The 22,120-nt window shown below is 30.8% G+C and overlaps 1 long non-coding RNA gene across 1 annotated transcript in view; it reads right to left on the bottom strand.

Moving 5' to 3' along the window:
• Window positions 1–22,120, bottom strand: part of LOC119634864 — a 95,945-nt gene that overhangs the window by 25,422 nt on the left and 48,403 nt on the right. The gene's annotated exons all lie outside the window — the stretch shown is intronic.

The following is a 22,120-nucleotide window of genomic DNA, read 5'->3' as shown; positions in this document are numbered from 1 at the left end:
AAAAATAACTAATTAAAGGAAATTCAATTGGACTTGTTTTTTTTTTTTGACACCTTACACTTGATGGTTTTCATTGTATTTTAGTCGTAGTCTGGAAACCTAAGAAGGAATTGCAAAAGAAGTACATTGTGCAAGCATCGCCCTAAATATGGTTTCGAGAAAGTTTTGACAAGATCTTGTCAAAAAATCAATTGTTCAAGTGTACCTAGAAACCAAGTATAATTCTGTCATCCTATATACACTTCTCTTCATACAGAAAACCTTATCTGATTTTAGAGATATAGGTGATCTAACATACCCGTCATCTTCATGTTCACGAGGTTTTTGCATTTTAGCCAAAGTTTGTTGTGAATATTTTATGTCTTAATGCCAACTGTTGAACATATACAAATCTAGTATTTCTCTGTGTCTTTGTTATGCTTTGTAAGGCAAAATTTCTATCAGACATCAATGGAAATTGAATCAACTTAACATAAAAAGTGCAGATTATATTTCGAGAAGCGAGGATATGTTTAAAATACAAGTTCGTCATATTTTGTAAACATACAACTTTATCTATTTATCTATCAAGAGCGCAAAGCTAAGGATAAGCGTATATGTGACATAATATATAAAATAAATATGTATACATATATATACATGCGGATAGAAAAGGTGATATGTTCAATTCTATGTCACATAAATTATAAAAGATAACTTTCACAAAGCCCATACAACATTTTTACATATCGCAAATCTGTTCAAAACTATTTCCGCAAAATACACGCCTTCACTACTTCCTCCGGTAAGAAAGTGAAGGCGCGTTTTCCCTTTAGTAGCTATGTATAAATGCGTATGTAGACGCAACTCTTTTTTTGCACGGGTTTTTTGTAGACAATAGTAAGATAACACGTTTCACTAATGGAAGCAAATAAACTTTTTTTACACGAAATTTTCCTGCTATTACGAAACTAGTGCGCCGATATATGCCCAAACAGGTCTTACTGATTTGCTCTACTGCTGCTTGGCTGTTAATAACGAGCGAAATTCTCCATTTATTAAATCTCATAGTTGTGCTGGGCATACCCGACATATCTACTCGTGATAGCACTTTTGATCCAGTTCATAATAAACGCACACGCACGCATGTTATCAGGTAAGCAATAAATACCTGGGAAATTGATTTTTATTCCTAATTTCAATGGCAATTTTCATATGTTATATGTAATTATGGACTGTATTTGCACTGTACACTAATTTTAATAGCTTTTTGTTTGTAGTAAAAATGAATGGTTTTTGTTTTATAAATATGTAGAATGAATTTTATTATTACGTTTTTTGGAAGGTTTTTTAAAAAATGGAGTGTTTTCACTTTACACGTTTTTTTTTTTTTTTTGAAGTTGTGGAACGTATCACGAAATTTACCATATGGCGCAAGTATTTCTTTACACGATTTTTGTAAAAATGAAGATGCGACGAGATAGGCTTGAGATTCTTTTAAAATAAATGGTTTACGTCTCGATAAAAAAGTCTATATCGTCATAATAACGCTAGAGCTAAATAGTAAAATCATTTATTTCTCGTTTTACAGGAAAACTGTACTACATATAATAGGGGATCGATGTGCACATGCGTGATTATATATGGTTAGTCAGTTTATTAGTTCATCTGTTGTTTCCTATATGCTGCTATTTCCTATCTATTTGTCATCACAGAGCTAATTTTACATATTGAGTTATTTAGCAAAACTATTTGAAGAAAAATAACATATTTCACTAAACTAATGTAAAGCAAGTGTACCGCTAATATACTATTGAATCGTATATACTCTATCATTAATTTTAAATTCTAGTATAAAAATATAATATATCTCTTGTTCTGTTAACCTTTCATTATTTACCCCTTCACATTCAATGGCTTATCGAATTCACTCCAAAAAAGAAAAAAAAAATTACGTAGAAAGCTTGAAAAGCAAATGAAATGAAATGAAAGGAATGCTTAGAGAGTACTGGATGTATACAAGCTACATATGCGTACGTATGTTTGTACTTTTTTAAATTGATAAAACCTCGCGAACATGAATATAACAGATCTCTAAGAATTATGTATACATGTATGTGTATATGAAATCTATTTGAAAATTCTGTGTAACAAATTGAAAACTTATCTTATGATATGTTATTCCCTTTCAACATATTACGTATATACGTATACGATAATGCTGTGAGATATACCACGAGTAGTATATGTAAAAGAGTGTTGCTTCCATGTTTATATTTCAATTCATGCATGATGCATAGAGTGAATGGGTTTCACTTGCGGTGATAGATGGATAAGTTTGTGCATATTTAGATTATGTGACAGAAGTGAAGCAAAATATCTTCAGTTTTTCAATCAAACTGGATTTTGTTATCTACGCTATTTTTCAAGTATTATGCTTTCAAAATTTTTGACTTCAAAAATTTGAAGAAAACAAAAAAAAAAATTCTGGACCATTATTTTAAAAAATATCTAATTGTCGTATTAATATAAAGAAAAAAGGCTATAAAATGAAAAAAAATGTTCTCTAATAATGATTTGATCATAGTATGTTTCATAAATCGTCTTAAATGCTATGTTTGTTAAATGTAATGCTTTTCAATTTTTTATTTTCATTATTTAATTTCAACTTTGTTTACCTGAATTGTGAATTAAAACTAAAAGAAACTCTGACTAAATTACAACTGTGAACTATGATGACTGATGGCTTTAAGCGACTTTTAATTTTTCAAAGGATTCCTTGAGTTTCAAAAAAAAAAAAAAACACAAAGTCCCCCATTTTAGTCCTAAACACATCTACATGGACCAAATCGAAAATCTCATATATGAACTTTTGCGAAAAATGTTCCTTTTATTTTTCAAACATTTATCATAAGTTTTTCCGACTTGTTGTTGTGTTCCTCTCTTGTTGCTGTTCTTCTTACTAATAAAGTCAAACAGAAATTGTGGTGACATTTACTAGACCTCAAAAGCACTATGCATTGCGCTACGCATTAATGCACTGACTTTGACTATACATTCTACCAACGCAACCAAAAAGTTATTGGTCAATTAAAAGTTTGTCTTAATACGCTTCATTTGACATATGAAAAAAAAAAAAAAAACATAGAGAAAAAAAAAAACTTGGTTATGCAACTCTTGCTATTTGCCATGATGTTGACAGTGTGTCTAACTTAAATGAAGCGAACAAGATGGAAGATGATTAAGTCGAATTTCTACATATTCAATCGGTCGCTATTTGCGGATGTAGGAAATATTTTAAATCATCTTTAAAATATTAATTTGGTTCTTTTTTTGTCGCCTTACATTTTTTTTTTTTTTTTTTTTGATTATCAAAATCATGCTTACATACGCATATGTATCCTCTCTCCTTTTATTTGTGCAGGTATTAGAGAGTTTTTCGATTATTTGGGGCAAGCCTTTCTCGATATAATGTCGATCTCTTCTGTTGAGTCATAAGTTCACCAAATGTTGCCATTGTTTCTTCGTGATACGACGATTTCTTCCAATGATTCAAGTGATTTTTTGTTGAATTTTGGAGAGTAATACCTATGCGTATTTTTAAAAAAAATCTTATGTAATTCTTAGGCAAACAACCAGAAAAGAATATGTGCCACAAGTTGTAAGTGAATGAGAAAAAAATTAGTGTTTCAATTGAGATCAAAATTTTTGCAAGCAACCAATATAGTAAAAGTTCCTTATTCGCGGGGTTAAAATAATGCGATACAAGTCCTCTATTCGCGGCTATAAATTTCTTTATTCGCGGATTCTAATAAGCACCTACATAAGAATAAAAGGATTCTAATAGGTATCCAACCCAAATTCCGTATCCGCGATTTCTGTATTCGCGGCACGTATGCCCCGCGAATATGGAACTTTTACTACATATGTCTTTGTATAGGGATTGACGAGTGTGCCCACGAGGTTTTTGTGTATTCTAAATTGGAAGATGTGAGTACAAACAGCAACCGAATTTAAAAAGACTAAAGTGTATATACGATCCTCTATTACGTGATAAGTTTAGTGATGTATTACGGCCTGCAAGAAGATATGGTGTAACAAAGCTTAAACTATTTCTATTGTAGGGTTATTTGGATAATCGTTGGACGCCAACATTCAATATGATTCGATTCAGGGTCTACGAATATTAAATGCGCTATTGGCAAATTTTGCGGAAAAGATTTTTTTCCTCCACGATAAGCGGGGATAATCAATGCCGTTATATCTACGAGTTGAAAAAAAAAGTTGAAATTCTTTTTAAAGAAATCGTATAATTTTTTTTTTGATTTTACATAATATATAGGATTTCGCCAAAGCATACAATGTCAGATCATGTGTCACGAACTAAACCATAAAATTATCATACCCTATTTATCCCGAGCGAAACAAAACGCATATATATATATATATATTTATATATATATATAAAAGAAAGTTTGTGCATTCAATTTGCTCATTTTATGTATTGCTTTCTTTCGAATACATATACATACACACAAATAGATACTTAAGCGTATTAAAAACTTTTCATTTTATGTCTTTATGCACATATAAACTTATATGTATACAGGACATACACAGTGTGTAGTAGATATGACAAACAAACCATATATTTTGACATAAGCTTCTAATGGGAAAACTTTACTAGCAAACAAATACAACCTAACACGGAAAGAGATTTTTTAGAATATAAACTCCTTTCCGTTTGCGGGTAAATTAAACCAAAAACCTTAAGAAGAAAAGGAAGAAAAAAAGAATGAAACGCTTTTACTTCGTTTATATGCAATTGACGTAATTTCATTAGCAAAGTTATGAATTTTTCAAGCTATCACTTTACTTGTCAAGAGTAAAAAATATATATATATATATATAATATGTTATTGTTCCCGGGAAGAGGAAGCGGAAAGCAAGAAACGAACGAAAATAAGTAGATGATCTATTTTAGCTTAATATGCGGGGAATTGAAAAACGATTAAGAGAGCATTACTTGTTCAAACTTCAAATTATTGAGAAACGTTCATTTCGTACGATTGCCTCAAGGCCTTTTGAATTAAGGCGCGTTATTACTTTCAAAGTGAAATAATTAGAAGGTGAAGCGTCACAAATAAAAGTGAAAATTAAAATAAAAATTTCACAATATTTCCTCAACAAGGAGACAACGAGGTAGTATATTTATGCTAGAAGTGAGACACGTATGGCGATAACCCGCATTTCCCGAGCCCTGGCTCTTTCTTTGAACTTGGTCAATGACAAGTGGCATACTTATGGGAAATGCATATATAATTGGATGAAAGGATCATAGCGTGCGAAAAACTTTATATTTAGCTACAGGGATAAAAGTAAGATTCGCATCATCCCTTATAAAAATTCGATTTTTGCCTTAACCTATCTGTTAGGAGAGAGTATCGATAATTACCATCACACCATTCGCAAGAATAAATAAAAAATATCTTTGGGATTGCTTGGTATTCTTATTGGAAGCCATCACTGTTTATAACTTGATAACTTGACGTTTAAGGCGCCATTATATACGAGGAAGGTTCAAAGAGTAGGTTCATCCGATTCAAATTTTTTATATCGAAATACTATTATGGTTTAACCTAATTCTTCTCTTGGCCTCATTATTAAATTGCGTTGAAATATCTCAAAAAAAAAAAAAAAAAAAAATAGGGCACAAAAATACATGGGCACACAGAGAGAGAAGGAAGGATGGACAAACAAGTTTAAATTGATTCAGAAAATCATTCTGAATCGGTCAGGTATGGCATTCACTTAATATAAGCTTCATAACAAGTGGTGTAAGGTATAAAGAGACTAATCGGTCCATTGATGGGTTGATAAGTAAAATGAACTTATGCTTTTTATATATTTAACACTTAGTGATGCGTTTTCATAATGCAATCTACGGTAAATATAAGATAATTACTTCTTCACTTATTTGCATTGTATTTGTTTTCATGTCTTCTCTATGAAGTTTCATTGGCAACATGCCTTAAATGCTATCTTCATTTTTTACGTTGAATTTTTATCTTGTGATGATCAATTAACTTGTTGATTGATACTTAACGGATATTGTTACATAGCGATGACTCTTCAGCGAACTAATTTTGGTAATATTTGGTATACATCGAATATAAAAATTCCATGTTATTGTGAAACTTTATCATCGCGAATTTTCTCTTTCATCAAAGGACGCCGTTAATCACTTACGTAGAATAGTTAAGTGATTTAACAAGTTCAATTTTGTAATGAAATAATGATTACAAGGTAAACTTAAATTATATTCGGCTGTCATCGAATCTTTTATACCCAAACCTTTTAGCTTAGAAAGAAAAACATAATAATGAATTTTTCCTTTTTTATGAATAATGAACAAGTGGGCGTAAAGAATTTTTTCTCTTGCGGAAATTGGAAATTTTTATCACTGCATCTATTGTACTTTGAAAACGACTTTGCATCTCAAGTTCATGTTATATGGTGGGCATGTCTTTTGATCGATTTTCTATATCGACTTACTTGCAACAGGAGAAGAGGAGAAGACGAGGTGTTGTCAGCAGACCGGTGGTTGTTTGCCCACCGCTCACTATAGCTAGGACCAAGGTAAAATCAATCGTACTTGAGATGTAAAAGCGCGAACATTGATTCTTGCCTATTAGGCTATTCAAGCGGATTTTTATCATGCTTAAATCGCTTCAGGCGTAGGCTGGTCTAGAATATATTACTTATAGTTTATAGGTGCTCTAAAAATTTCTTTTGCATATTAAAAATGTCTGAATACAGTTAACATATTTTTGTGCGTACAAAAAGTAATTAACTAATTAGTTTAACCGTGCATTCGTTCGTACATTTACACTTAAATAATGAAATAAATTTAATATTAATTAAACATATATAAAGAAAAAAAAAAACAAATCAGAAACGATTAATTATTTAATTCGGAACTTATCTATACATCACTTTGATTAGTCAAATGAATTAATTAATTAATCAATTAATTACTCGCTTAGGCATTCAGTTATTTATTAAATTGAATTAATTTGACTAATAATTTGATTAGTTAAATTAATAAATTTTAATTATTTAATTAAATTAAAAAAATAATTACATGAAAAATAAGTTAATTATTTTGTTAAGTTAATACACGTCATCAATTCATTTTCCGTTAGCTTGCGCTAATTTTCGTTAATTTGCTAAATGATATAACTGAACTGATAAAGAACGCATTTATATATAAAAATATTCACTTCGGCTTGAGATGAATTTTTTAATAACTACATTATACGTTTGTTTTGTGATATATTTTGTCACCCTCGTCATTATATGTTAGGCAACGTTGTTTAACTAATTGCACAGGAGTATCTCACGTTATTTACAAGAAGTTTTTCGAAAATTTTTGGCTTCCCTTAGCGTTAACGAATGATGAACTTGCTGCAGAAGATTCTATTAAAAAAAATATTTAAGATCACTATTAATGTTGTGAGCTCTACATATTTCGAGCGATAATTTAAGAGCTACGGACTAAACTAATTGGATTTTTGCTGCTTATAGTGAGAGAGCAGAATCGATTTGGATTGCTTGGAATGATTTTGGAAATCTTAATTTGAGAAATTTTGGAAAGCGTATCCGCTCTGTCACGTAACGGCATTCCTAAATGCGGACCAAGGATGCGTTTACTTTATAAAATAGATTTTTATCTGTTACAAAACATTTGTCAAATTTAATATACTTCTGCCTATGAACATACAAAAGTGAAATATAATAATTATACCAAAAAAAAAAAAAAAAAGTAAGAAAAATAAAAAATAATATTGCTCTATACAATTGTACGTGATGCCATACATTACACCGCCCTCTTCTCGTTTTTCATTTCTGCCCTTATATATTTACATTTTATCAGCTTATAAATCTGACTACACATGTATGTGCATATGTTCGGATTTGCATTGCTGCGGTTTTTATTTGTGTTTGTGCATAAATTTCTTTAGTTAATTAATTATGTATTTTTATCTAATATTCACATAGAATTTCTTTTTGTATACGGGATTTACTTTAATTATCTCATCGCAATGTCAAACAGGGGATAAAAATATCAAATTTTAAAAAGTTAATTTTCTACAATAAAATAAACATGCGCATCATGTACTCCCTCTTCCCCCCCACCCCCTCCTCTTCAAATCCAACCATCCTACACTTTACTCTTTCGCACACCAACATAAAATCATTTCCCTGGCATAATTTATGATTTTATAGTAAGCTTGTGCAGCTAGTTGTTAACACGCTTTTTTTTTTTTAGTTATATCCTTCTTTTTTTTTTTTTTTGGTGGCTGGGAAGAAAACTTTTATTACATAAAGTAGCGAAAAACCGGAAAATATTTTAATGAATTTGAGTATTATTTCATTATATATGAACATGTGTTCGATTTTCATTAAATTTAGATAAAATGTCTTTCAAAATGTTCTTGCAGGCATTCGCCGTATGATGCGAAAGAACATTTACGTTAGTAATTACGTTAGTAAATGTGTTCAATTTTTGTGCTAATATTTGCTTTTCATAAATGTGTGGCAGTAAAGGACGACACGTTTGAATAAGAGGAAGCACGGAAACAAAGATTTTCAATTTTCAAGGCCCCATCTTAGGTTAGCGAATTTATGGACGAATTGATTTATTTTGTTTGAAATGATGTGGATTGACATCACGGTCGATGACACAAGTTATGATGAGCGATCCAGTTACATAACGCGTAACATAGAATCAAACCATAAAAAGATAGATAGAAAGGTTGATAGATATGATGGAGGAAATAACATGTCTGAGGATCTTTAAATCCGGTACAACGTTGCTAAACAAATGACCGGATAATCGCAAGAATCATACAGGGAAGAACAAGCACATCATATAAATTCATAGATCGAGAGAAATGCTGAGACGATAGGCACAGAATTGATTGATGAATAAATAGAAGGGGGAAAGAAAGTAGTCATCGCTTGGGAACACAAGTAAACAAAAAGATTCATAACCGAATGGTTAAAGAACTAGGCGAATGGATTGACGGACAAGCAATCGAAATTACGTAAAAGCGGATATGCTCACGAAGAAAAAGATGGAAAAAATATTGATAGAAATCGCTCCAAACAAGACTAATAGGCTTTATATGCATAGCTAAATATGGATAGATCAGATGAAATATCAGGCAGACAATGAAAGAAAGAAAAAGGAAAAAATTAGACAAACATCGTCAAGTGACCTATTATGACATTCCGAAACATTTATGCCTTTCTCTTACAAAACTTGCCTGATCCATACCTAAGAGGTAACTTTGTCATAGGATAGCATTTTCTTCTTGTGTTTTTGCTCCTCTTCATTGATATCTTGGTCAACGTAATAATAATTATTGTAATTCAATGCATGTACACAAAGCCATAAATTTTCAATAAAACAGTTATTGAGAAAATGGTTTTTGTTTTGAAGTGGTTGCCATTGTACAATATATATAATAGACTTCGGTAATAAAGGCTTAGAGGATGAAATCATGAATGAATTTATATGGTAACGTCAAGATTTATTTGTGGTCCTCATTATTGCCTTTATTGTCAACACAAATATATTATTGATTTCATCATTTATTGAAGGCTTTTCCATAAGTTCATATTATTTGTATAATAATTAAATGATTTTAGCATTAAATGCATTGAGATCAAAGGATTCATCAAAATGTGAAATCAGTGAACACAATACAAATGTATATAACCTTTAACGTCAACTAAGTTTCATTTTCAATCATTTACTTAAGTAATAGAATGAAAAGTTTAGTTTCAGACCAAGCAACTTTATAGCAAATTCCTCCTTTGTTTTTTTTTTTACCCTTATGTCACAGTTCATTGTGCTTAACACGTTTTGTACTTTTAATCAATTTCGTATGCTTGTCAGAAGCGAACAAAAATTTCCATGGTGTCAATGTAAAAAAAGATGTGTATGTGCAAAGAAATTAAAAACCCAACTATGACATCTACAATTTTCATCAGTCATATAGTTATCAATGTGAAGAATAAAGAAAAGAGAGAGAAAACGGGGAAAAAGAGAAAACAAAAGTCAAGAAGAGTTGCAAATAAAGATGCAAAAGGAAAAAGAAATTTTTAAAAGAAGGTAAAAAATATAAGAATATCACAGACACGATACCGGTTACAACATGTTGCATGTATGGTTTCCGTTTTTCTCTCATTGTTGCAATTTGCTTTACATTATAAAGTTAAGCATACGTTTATCTCATAATATGTTTGACACATGTGACCAAATTTTGAATGACACAATATTGAAGTTACTATCCCCCCTCCGCCTCTCCTAAGCTCAATTAAAGTCCTTATTTAAATACAAAAAGGCATGATGAAAAATTTTGCCCATAGAGAAGAACGACGAAAAGATGTTCAACTTTGCAATATCTATTCAATGTTGTCTTGCCTGCCTTACCATGAAAGGACTTTATCTCTTTTCACACTTAAGCGTTTTCCTGCAATGTTTGCCGTAACCATAAATCAATTGAACTGGCTTTTCTCCATATCATTTTTACGGAAGCGGCCTTTCTATAAACTTATCAAGGCATTTAATTGCCTAACAACTGATTTATTAGTCAGCAAAACTAATCATGAAAAAAGTTTGCTACAAAAAGCCGAATAGATTTGTACAAATATTTGAATAAATGATCAATTATTAGGTGGAAGTATTTGCAATTGCAATAAAAATGCGGACAATCATAATCTGCTGTTTTCAACAGTACTATTGTGATATTCTTACAACTTGAAAAACTTTTATCTCAAAATTTTGTCGACTTGAATATCGCTTTAAGCATTTGAAATAGAAGCTAACTTCCTGCCGTAAGTAACGAGATAATGGCAACTTCCTCTGTAGTGATTAATGCGTTAAAATGTGCTCCTTAGGTAAATGAATCGATATTGGTGAATTGAAAACCCATAATGGACCGAGATCTTGTAAAGAAGGAAACTTCCTTATAATTGCCATATATTGAGTCTACTTTGTATAATCAATTTTACGATAACACTCAAACCAGGACTAAGTTATCTTTTCCCATCATTTGCTATTCTGCTTGGCCTGAAGAAGACGGTATTTCGACTTAATAATGTTTAATAGATAATTTACATATAGATGTTTTATAATATAGCGGTATAAATAGGGCCTTCATGAGGCACCGATAAATTCAGCACATCTATCAAGTTGCAATAGGGAGATAATAAACACTCAGTAGTTGCGCGCAACTGACTCCAATAGGCCTTTCTTTCGTCAGGTATACTTTCTTCAAAAATTTTCACTACTCTCTTTATGGAAGACAGAACAAGGACTCTAATTTGTCTAATTTTCTTATTCGCTGTGATATGAATCCTCTACCATTTTAGTATTCTGGGGAATAATTGAAATTTTTCAAAAGATATTAGTTAATAATTCGAAATGGGTTTCCATCCTGTTTGAAATTTCAACAGTTATACACTTTGCCAAAACATTCACAGATTTTTCAGGAAATCTTAAAGAAAAGGAAAAGTTTTCGCCATGACGACATTTCGACAATAGGCTCTTAGTAGATGGCCAAAACATTTCCTGATAAAAATATCCTGAAATATGGGAATTTGATTTTGAACACAAAAACGGACAGACGGACGGACACAGAAATTGTTACAATAAAATATGGCCCAGTTTCAAGTCCCGCTTGCGTTTCGCATACATCTTCGACTTCTTTTACGGTTGCCACAATATGCCCGTGCAAGTGCCCCATTCATGCCGTCCTTGTGACAAATCTATCCGCACAAACAGTTCCTTTGCTACTCGCTTCCGCAGAGCTATCTTTCGATAGCACTTCACGGAGGTTGGCTGCAATTTGTGAGTTTCTTCTCCCTCAACTCGCTACGGCTCTAGCCATTATAATTCTTGGGGGACTTTTATTGCAAAATTTTTCGCGGAGCTCTTGATTTTAGGATTGTCCGTCATTCTTCTAGGTATCTCCTAGATATAGATGAGGTCTCCAACTAGATGGGAATTTTTATTCAGCATATGCATGTCCTTGTCCTCCATGATATGTGCGGTTGTATGTGAATGAGTGCAAAGGTGAACACTACCCGGATGGGTAAGTATGCGTATGCGACATCTTTTAAGATTTATTTGTCTCATTGATAAAATCCTTTTTTCTATATGTTTATGTAAAGCTTTAAACCAATGTTTAATATGCTTTGATTACCTGCTAATTACAATGATAAATCTCCTTGGTAATAGATGGCAGTAGATGGTAATGAGCTGTCGGTATACGTTGATAATAGAACTTTCAAATAGTTAAATCTTAAAAGAGTTTGTCAATCCTTTATTCAAAGCAATTTAGAAATGAAATTAATTCTCTTTCTTTTTGTTCTTGTTCTTGTTCTTGTTCTTCTTATTTTCTTTAATTCTAAATTAGTTATTTTATCTACTAATCACAAACTATTATAAGACTCTGTCTGTCTGTGTGCGTGTGCAATGCTCTGCATCTTTGCGAGAAAGTATTTAAACTTAAGCAAACACTTTCAGCGCACAAGGCATAAGGAGTCAAGGGTGACGGTGGTAATCAATTACTGTTCGTCAAAACTCTTGTTCACGAGTTTAGCTAATGTTTATAGGGAATTCCAACACTAAAACTTACTCTTCTCTTGAGCATCTTTAAACTTAAAAGTAAAAAATAAAACATGAAACCCAATGTTACGTACTACGTGCGTGGGGGAGCGAAAGAAGGGTGTAATAATGACACAAAAGAAAGAAAGAAAAAAAAACAAAAAAAAAACAAGTAAACTTTAACTTATGCATAATCATGCATATGCTTGTCGTCGTGTCCTCTGGTGCTCTACCTCTTTTGTCTAAAATCCTCGTAAGTTTCAAGTTTGCATACTTTTTGGCTGTAGTGGTTAAATAGCGATTTAATGACGCATGTAAAGGCACAAGCAAGTAACAAACAAACACACGCCTACGTATATATATATATATATACAGCCAGCTATTAGTATACATTTTCGTTATGTTTTTCTATGCTCTGCTAAAAAGTTGGTGTTGATTACATTTAATTCGTCAAAGTTTTCTTCTTGTTCTTCTTCGTCTTTCTACTTTTTTATAAAGCTTTAAATTTCTATATAATGTGATATTATGAATTTGGCATTTATAAAGTAAAATAAAACCCTTTTTGTTTCTTTTAACATGCTTTCATCCTATTACGTCTTTTCTCTTTTATGTGTATAACATAACACATATCTTGTATTATCTTTTGACTTTTAACATATTTTAATCTATTTTCAATTTCAATTTTTTATTTCTTTTATCTTTATTTTGTTACTTTGAAGTTTTAAAATGTTTATGAATAAAACATTTTATGCTCTCTATCCTATATAGAAATAATGGAGAAAAAATTATCAAAATTAAAAATCTCACATCGACGACAACACGCACATATTCACTTAACTATTATCATTATGTTGCGAACATTTTGTTATTTTACATTACATAAACAAAAAGCGAACAAAACCGTTTAATAATAGCAATATTAAACGAAGACCTCAAAAAATCAGTAAATATATAAAGTTGTTAAAGTTAAAAAAATTTCAAAAAAAAAAAGGAATATATTTATATCAAAGCACTTGATAAGCAGGAGTCTCATATGCTTGCGTAACGATATCAGATACGCAGCTGAATTTGTGGTAAATTAGCTATCACTACAAAAGCTTTTCACAATATATAATTAAATACTTTTACTAATGCGATTTTTTGATTCTTCAAATTTCCTCTTTAACCACAAATTTTCTACGTCCCTGTTATATGTGATAGGCATTATATTAAATTACGGCCATCGAAGGTTGTTCAAAAAAGTACTTGAGGTCTCTTTTATCACAAAGTGAAAAGGTGTACGGGATATGAAACGAGAAGAAGAAGTTCATTGTGACATGAGTTTGTTGTATGTACTTTTTATCAAAAAGTGTGGACATATATTAATTATGTTATCTCGCTTGTAACGATGACATATAAAAACGCGTCGATCTAAGGCTGTGGAGAATATTATGAAATTTTTTTAATCCTACATACGTTTGTCGTTTAGATCGTTAGTATGTTGGCATTTATAGAACTTTGAAATTCAACTCAACACTAAGTGCAGAGGCCAGTTTCTGATTCGCGACATCGAGTAAATTCAATTGCAATTTGAATATTTTACTTAAGAGCAAGCTTGGCAAGAAAAACTTATACTTTATCAACACCCTACTCGTTATAACTGTTCCTCCCTAGTCCAATGAACATAAAACGGCCCCAGGCTGACAGTTATTTTCTTTAACCGATGAAAAAAAAAAGAACCTTGGAACCAAATTTTATAAAGTCGTTGCATTCGTTATCGTGTTGATGCGCCTCGGTACACTGAGGGCTAGGTAAACACAATGCAGTCCCCGCTTAATATTTGATATTTGCCATTTAAATGCTAGGATATCAAAAACAATGAAAGATCTGACTACTCCGGCAGGACTGTTCGAATGAAGATGGAAAGTCCAAAAACTTTTTATAACATATTAAAAACAGCCAGACCAAAAGGATAGTAGCACGATGAGCCCAGAGTTGAACAGCCCTAAAGGCAAAAACATTCATAGGATGATCACAAAAGCTACGAAAGTACGACCTACAGTTGTTTGCTCATTTCGACGGCAGACACAACACACCCCGTGTTATCAAATGTCGATTTGTCTAAATCAGGTCAAGGGAAGATTCCATCTCATTAGATTTTGTATAAATAAAGACAAGAACATGCGTTTGGCGAGCAATTTATAACGCTAGACAAAGTATGGCGGTTCATAAGCTTGGTAGCATTAGTCGACTACTAAACGGATCTAATATAAATCTTTCAGGTCGTGACACGGATTGCCCTTAATATGATAATAATAACAATAAAATTAACTTACAATCTTAAGTGGACGTCCGTCTTGAAATTGTTATAAAATTTCGAAGATTTTTAAAATTCCATCCCTTGGCAGCTTTTGTAACTATGTAAGATGATGACGGGTATCTATGATACGCTCTAAATTGAATACAGTTTTTTTTTTTTATTTTGTTGTGTCGTCGCCTATACAAAGCGAAGCTACTTCAAACTTACAATATGTTGTTTTATTTTAATTTTTATAAAAACAAGCTTTATTAAATTAATTACTCACCTGTATAAAATATAATAAAAATTTCCCGGAAGTGGACGCAATTGCTGGCGGATAATTATGTAGTCTTCGACAAAAAAAACAAAATTCTTTTAAAGAAGCAATTTTATGACCAAAGTATTTAGTAATAAATTAGCTCTTAAAAGTAAATATAAAGAATTTTTATTTATATCCAGCCCAAGACTGAGCAACAAAAATAGAATTTTAAAATAAAGGGAATAATAAAAAACATGAAAAAATCTCAGAGGATAGAAAATGACATTTTTTTGTGAAAAATAATTATAAAATAAATTTATTATCCATTTAGAATTACAAACGAGAGTAAGTAATTCATCTGAGTTGTTATTAAGAAATAATTTTATTTTTTTAATTTATGGTTTAAAATTTTTTGAATATTGTTTTTATATTGGCTTCTTTATGTCAAAGATATCAGATATATCTCTAAGAGATATCATTGGCTGTTATTATTTAATAAACGAGATTTTTATTAAAGTGAATTATATTTCGTGCTCTCAGCCTTCTGCTAAATCCTTGGCTATAGTTATTACCGGAAAAAACCAAATTAAAAAAAAAGCTCACAATTATAAAATATATCTTCATACTATTGCACAAGTAAATATATATTACGGCATCAGCCAAGATCTGCACATGTATGCACGTGAATAAGCACCTTTAATAAAATGTAAGGATACATCTATACTATCCGAGAAATTTCAAATGAATTTTTAAAATTTAGGAACGGTACTCCATTTGGCTCGAATAATCCAGTATTCTTTCGGAAACTCATTTTGTATTTTACGTACAATATTAACATCTTCGAAAAGCAACTATTCGGACGGATGGACGGATCATAACTACGTATTATTTTCATTTAAAAATTGACATTTATACGTTTTGACAACACTTCTCTATAAGTAAATCTATAAACTTCTGCACATCTGTATTTCGGTGCATAATAATTGTTATTCTGAAACGACTTGTTGTGGATAAAGTCTTCGGTTCAAATTAGATAATTCGAGTAATACCGAACTTGTGATTTAAATGACTAAATACATCCAATTTTACTTTGTTAACTCTTCAAAAACTATTTCATCAATTGCTTTACATAAAACACTAACTAATGAAACAAATTCCCTAAGGGAGGAGGAATTTTTTATTTTTTTAATTTAAAATTTTTGCAAAATTATATCTATTTATCAACTTTGATTGTGTGTGGGTTAGTAAAAAAAACTTTTTCAACTTGTAAAAAAGATTTATTGTTCCATAGTGCATGTGCGAACTTGAGATTTTGTTTCTATTTTAATTTAACACACCTGAGCTTTGGTTATCTTGGACGCTTTTTTTCTATATGCAAATAACGCATAGCAAACAACATTTTTTATACCCATCACCGAAGGATGAATGCTTTCTGTATTTTGTTAAAACCTTTGCAACGCCCAGAAGGGAGCTTCAGTGACCCCACAAAGTATATATATTCTTGATTAGCATCATATTCCGAATCGATTTAAGCATTCTCATCTGTCCGTCTATGTAATGTCTGTTGTAAATCTTCTATTGGCCGCAAAAATGATGCTATCAATTTCAAATTTGGCAGAAATATTGAAAGTTCTTGCGGGCAGGTTAATAATGAAAATGGGCCAAATCTTTCGAAGAACACGACTATTGTACTACGTAAACTGAGAACACCACTTTCTTTTCCAGAATTGGTTTCTTGCTCATTACTCATAAACTATAGCGGAGAGATTTACAAACATTTACACATATATTCTCTGGATGATGCTCTAGTGTCGGTCTCAATTCTACAGCGTGTTATAATCTTTTTTCCCCAAAACCCTTTACAGCGCACAGTACTAGCAAATTACAAAAACCGCACATGTCCGCCCATCCATCTGCCACGGGTTCGCAAAACAAAAGCATGTAAAAATGATCTAAATTTTTCAAAGAACACGCCTATAACGCCCCCAGCACGCCGGTCTTACAAAAGCTGTACGTGTTTTTTGTTTGCAACTTACACGTACACCCTATAAATCTTCACTTTTGTCCTGAAAATGAAAAAAAAAAAACGGCAAAGCACACTTAATATTACAGAGTAAAAGTACGATAATTTAATTCTTTTTTTTTTAGTCTTTCTTAGGATAACGGCCACGATTGAGTATAATTTTCTTACTTGTTTTAATTTGCAACATTTGATAAAAATATATTTTTATTAGGCAAAAATAAAAATGTTTAGTATGCACAAACTGCTTCTACTACATACACATGAAAAGTAAAAAAATTACTTTTCTTTTTTTATATTCAAACATTTAAATTTTATTCACCTTCACCTTATGCATATAAGATTAATATAACAAATAAGTAAATAGGGTTTGAAGAGGAGGCAAAGCATTATGAACTGATCTCTTCTCTTAAGAAATAATACAAATTTTGTCCTAACTATTTGAAATTATAATTTAGATTTAATAGTCAACAACAAAAAAACGTACGAGGCATTGTTTGTTCTTTGTTTGTGATTTAGGCGACGATTTAAGAACAAAATTTATTAAAAAGTTTATCAAAAAATCAATATTCGAAAGTTTCATTATAACTATTCCCTCGCTGGACTGATATCAGATTACAAGAGTTATGATAAGCAAAAAACTATACCTTGTTTGTCTTTTAAGATTAGCGAGCTCGGTTGTAAAGGGTCTCCATACTTTGGAATATCTTTTTACTTTTTTTTTTAAAAGAAATTAATTTAAAGGAAAGTTTTTAGTTCTCCCTTTTTAGAAACACGACTGCATTTAATGTTAATACTATTATATAAATTTTTTTTTTTTTCCGTTAATATAACTTAATTACATTCAATATTTCATACATTTTATCGATTTCAATAAATTTCAAATAGATTAACGTTTACCTTTACTTCTTTCATAATTGCTTAACATGACTCTTGTTAAACAAAATTTACGTAAAACCAAATATACATTTGTTTACTGTATGATACTTTATATAAAAATTATTAGAAAGTTATACAACTACAGTTAAGTAAAGTTAAATGACGTTTACAATTTAAAAATTTTCTAAAAAAATTTGCACATACACAAGTTTATCATTAAAAAAATTTATACAAATAAGAAAAACTTACATACATATATAACTTCAGGGTATCAGATGAGAATTAAAATGAATTGTTGATATTTATACAATTTTTTTTTTTTTAATTGAAATCCGATTAATTGCTTTATTTTATGTACAATTTTCAGACGATAGATACGGGTACCAATTTTCCCCGAATTTTCATCATTCGTAGAAAAATAAACATTTCGAAATAATTTTTTTAAAATGAAAAAGAAGAACACACATAAGTCCAAACGCACAAGAGCTTATGCAATGGACACCCAGAGCAATGCATAGTATTCCATAAAAACGGACGAGAATTCAAATAACCTTGCGCCACCCTTAGTCCCAATATGAATGTTAACCTCATTATGACCCATGTAAAGTATATTTCTATTATATTAGAAGACTATTACTACTAATCGCGCAAATTAATATATGCCTGGATACATATTAGCATAGTCAATATTCTTTTTACGCTTTGTCCACGATTCTCTCGAATAAGCCAAATGGATGTGAATAAAGTAGAAATGTTGATTGTTTATATTAGCTTTTAGTCTTGAAGAAAATTGAATATAAACATAACTGAAGGTAAACAATGTGGTAATAATAATCTGACCTTCATCTTATCGATTCTTTGAGTCCTACCTATAAAATTATTAGCCATAGCGATCTTAATGTTGCATATAATCACCTTCAGTGATATTTGACAATAATTAAGCATACATTCCGCTTATATGCATAGTTTAGTTTGTTTGCTAAAGCATTTCACGTATGTTGTTTAATATGTTTACGTCTATCTACATATATATGCATTATTAATATTAAGATTTAAATGATGGATTATCTCTTTGCTATCCTGGTCGTTATTTTATTGAATTCATTAGTTTCACTTAACTGATTGGCGTTACGTGTGTGGCAGCTTTATTTGCGTGTTCTTGTGTTGCTAAAAGCTAAAATTAACACATCAATTAATCTCTTTAATAAATTAATTTCGGTTTAAACATAGACCGCAAATATCTCTAATTCTTAATTTTCTTAATTGCAGTGGATAAGCGCGGTAACATATGACAAGCTAGATAGAGTGATTTATGCTGCATGTATTTTTCGGTATTGTTTAATGCTACGTTCATTTCTATCCGTCTCTCTCTTTTATTGCAAATGAAGAAATAAAACGATCATTATGAAAATCGATATTGGTCAAGACATTAAAAATTAAGGTGAAAAAAATAATTGTGGAGGGCTAACTAGAAAACTACAACCTTGTATATCTAAACGTTGTATGCAAAGCACTGTGATTAATTACTTTTACTTTTCAAAATCTAGCCACTCATATATAGAATTAAAATTTGAGTTTATTGGTTTACTATACGGCTTAAGGGTACAAAAAACTCAATCCAAAGAAATCATTAGATAAATAAATCCAATAAATTTAAATAGAAACGAACGCATTACAGTTAAATTAGGTTTTAAAATTTCCCTTTTCGATTTATGGTGATTTTCTAAGCTTTAAAATAAAGATGGGACGGTCAGTGTCAATCACAAAACTGTTTTCTCTTTAAATTTGAAAACTTGGCAGATTCATGGCGCGTGTAAATTTTCCTTTTGCAATTAGAAAGTGTAGATTTAATTAAGTACTGTTTAATTAGCAGACGTTAAGGTATTATTATTATATCGTTTAAACAAAGCTTCATGAAGGGATCATTGACGAACACGGTTGAGTCCATTCAGAAACGACTAGCCGCGAGTATATGAAAATATATGTCTTATGCTATTCAAAAATATTTAATAATTAATTTTTACGAAATAAATAAAGGGATATGTTTTTCAATCACAATTCAATTTTTCCCGAAATATATAGCAATAATAGAGAAAATTGTATTTGACAACACTGTCCAGAAAAGTGATGCACGCACTACAGTTTTATACATACAATAAATATAAATGCATTTAAATTGTACTGTCTCTATATTAGAAGAGATACGCAGAAGAAAGCCTTATAACATAACAGAAGACATTGGAAGTTTCATTCATACATATTTACACATTGCATTTATTGCGTTTTTAATTTTACAAACCAACTGAACTTATTTCAAACATATTTCAGACAATAGCAGTGTTATTGACAGTTTACGGTGGCGCATTTTCGCAGCATTTGTGAACGCGCGTGTGAAAAGCCAAACATAATGTGGCCCAAAGATCATTAAATCAAGTTTTAATGCACTTGAAAATTAAATGACATTAACAATAATAGTAAGAAACTGTCGCGATGTTAAAAATGAATTAATTATAATCTTTATTTTTTTTTTTTTCGATTACTTCACATTTGTAATTCTGAATTGTGACATTATGGCTTGAAATTTCTTAATATATGTAAAAACTATAGTGTTACAAATCACGGCCCATTATTGGAAAAAGTGTTAAAATTTCTGAATTGAGATACGGAATAGAGAGCTTTAACCTAGCAGATGTGTGATGATTGGTTACGGTGGCGGTTTTAGGCATTTGGAGATAAGAAGAAAAACTTTTTCGTAGTATACAATACAATGAAATGAAGGGGAACAAGGAACCGCATGGGAGACAGCAGCGTACGTATTGATACAATTAATCATTAGTTAGGCAATTAATCATTAGTTATATGCGAGAAAAAAGAGAGAAAAAGGAGAAATTATGCTAGCATTATGGGAAAAATCTGATATAAAAGATTCTCATGTCTTGGTGCATATCCTTTTTTACACCTTATCGATACACATTTGACTTTGTGCAAAAATTGATCCATTAAATCATCTACATAGAGCTAGTATTACATGTAGGTAGAAATATGTATATACCCGTACACCGTAACCGTCTTGCTTTATTATCATCGTTTATGCCATCCACAAATCGACTGGGCAGATCTTTAGAAGGCAGATGGACGATGAGTTGTTAGGACAGTTAGTCCAAAGACAATAAATATGGTTTTAGTTAGACGAACCGATTTAAACGATTTTTTATCTTAAATTTTTCTGAACAATCTAAAGTGGGTTTTTTAACTAACATTTGTTCTGCAGTGAAAACACAATAAATACAATAAAAAATTGCCGTTTACTAACTTTAATTCGGACTCTATGACTCCGATTTAACTAAACTGTGGTCAGTATATTATATAATAAATTATTAGGTTAACTTATGCAAAAATAATAAGTTTAAAACTAGGTTATTACTAAAGTTACATGTAATGTGGGTTATAGCTAAATCAGGTTATATTAACTAGGTTATAGCTGTTAGACTTGCATTATGAGGAAATATATGAAAGTGTAAACTTAGCATAAATGATTAATAAACGGGTAGAATACGATAAATCGATAATGCTACAATGTTCGTATCGAGAACTTTACGAGTGGAAATGATACGGTAAAATTGCTACTAATCTCATTTTTTTTTATTTCAAATAAAAAAGAAATATTATTTTGCAAAATTCAAAGATTGATAAATATCTCCAAGTCGCGGAAACGTACTCTTGTACGCCTTTAAAGCTGAAACCAAATCTCCAAGGAACTTTTTAAAACAAGCGAAATGCAACAACAATAAAATAATTAATTTACATACAATTTGATTTTATACCCCATTTAAAGAATCTCAATACGTAAAATACACATATAAATTATAGTCAACAAATACTAAAAAATCTTGTGATTAATGATTATTTATTCACAAAGGTATTAAAAGTTTCCAAAAATTTGGGATTTTCGTCGAAGCGTTTAAAAAAAAGCTATAAAGTTTTAAATTGCTCGTTTAATCATTAGAAAATTTTATCAGCTTG

This window comes from Glossina fuscipes, unplaced genomic scaffold, assembly GCF_014805625.2.
Source record: "Glossina fuscipes isolate IAEA_lab_2018 unplaced genomic scaffold, Yale_Gfus_2 3, whole genome shotgun sequence".
NCBI lineage: Eukaryota > Metazoa > Arthropoda > Insecta > Diptera > Glossinidae > Glossina > Glossina fuscipes.
Note: the sequence above shows the minus strand (reverse complement) of the source record. Positions and strands in the feature narration are given on the sequence as shown.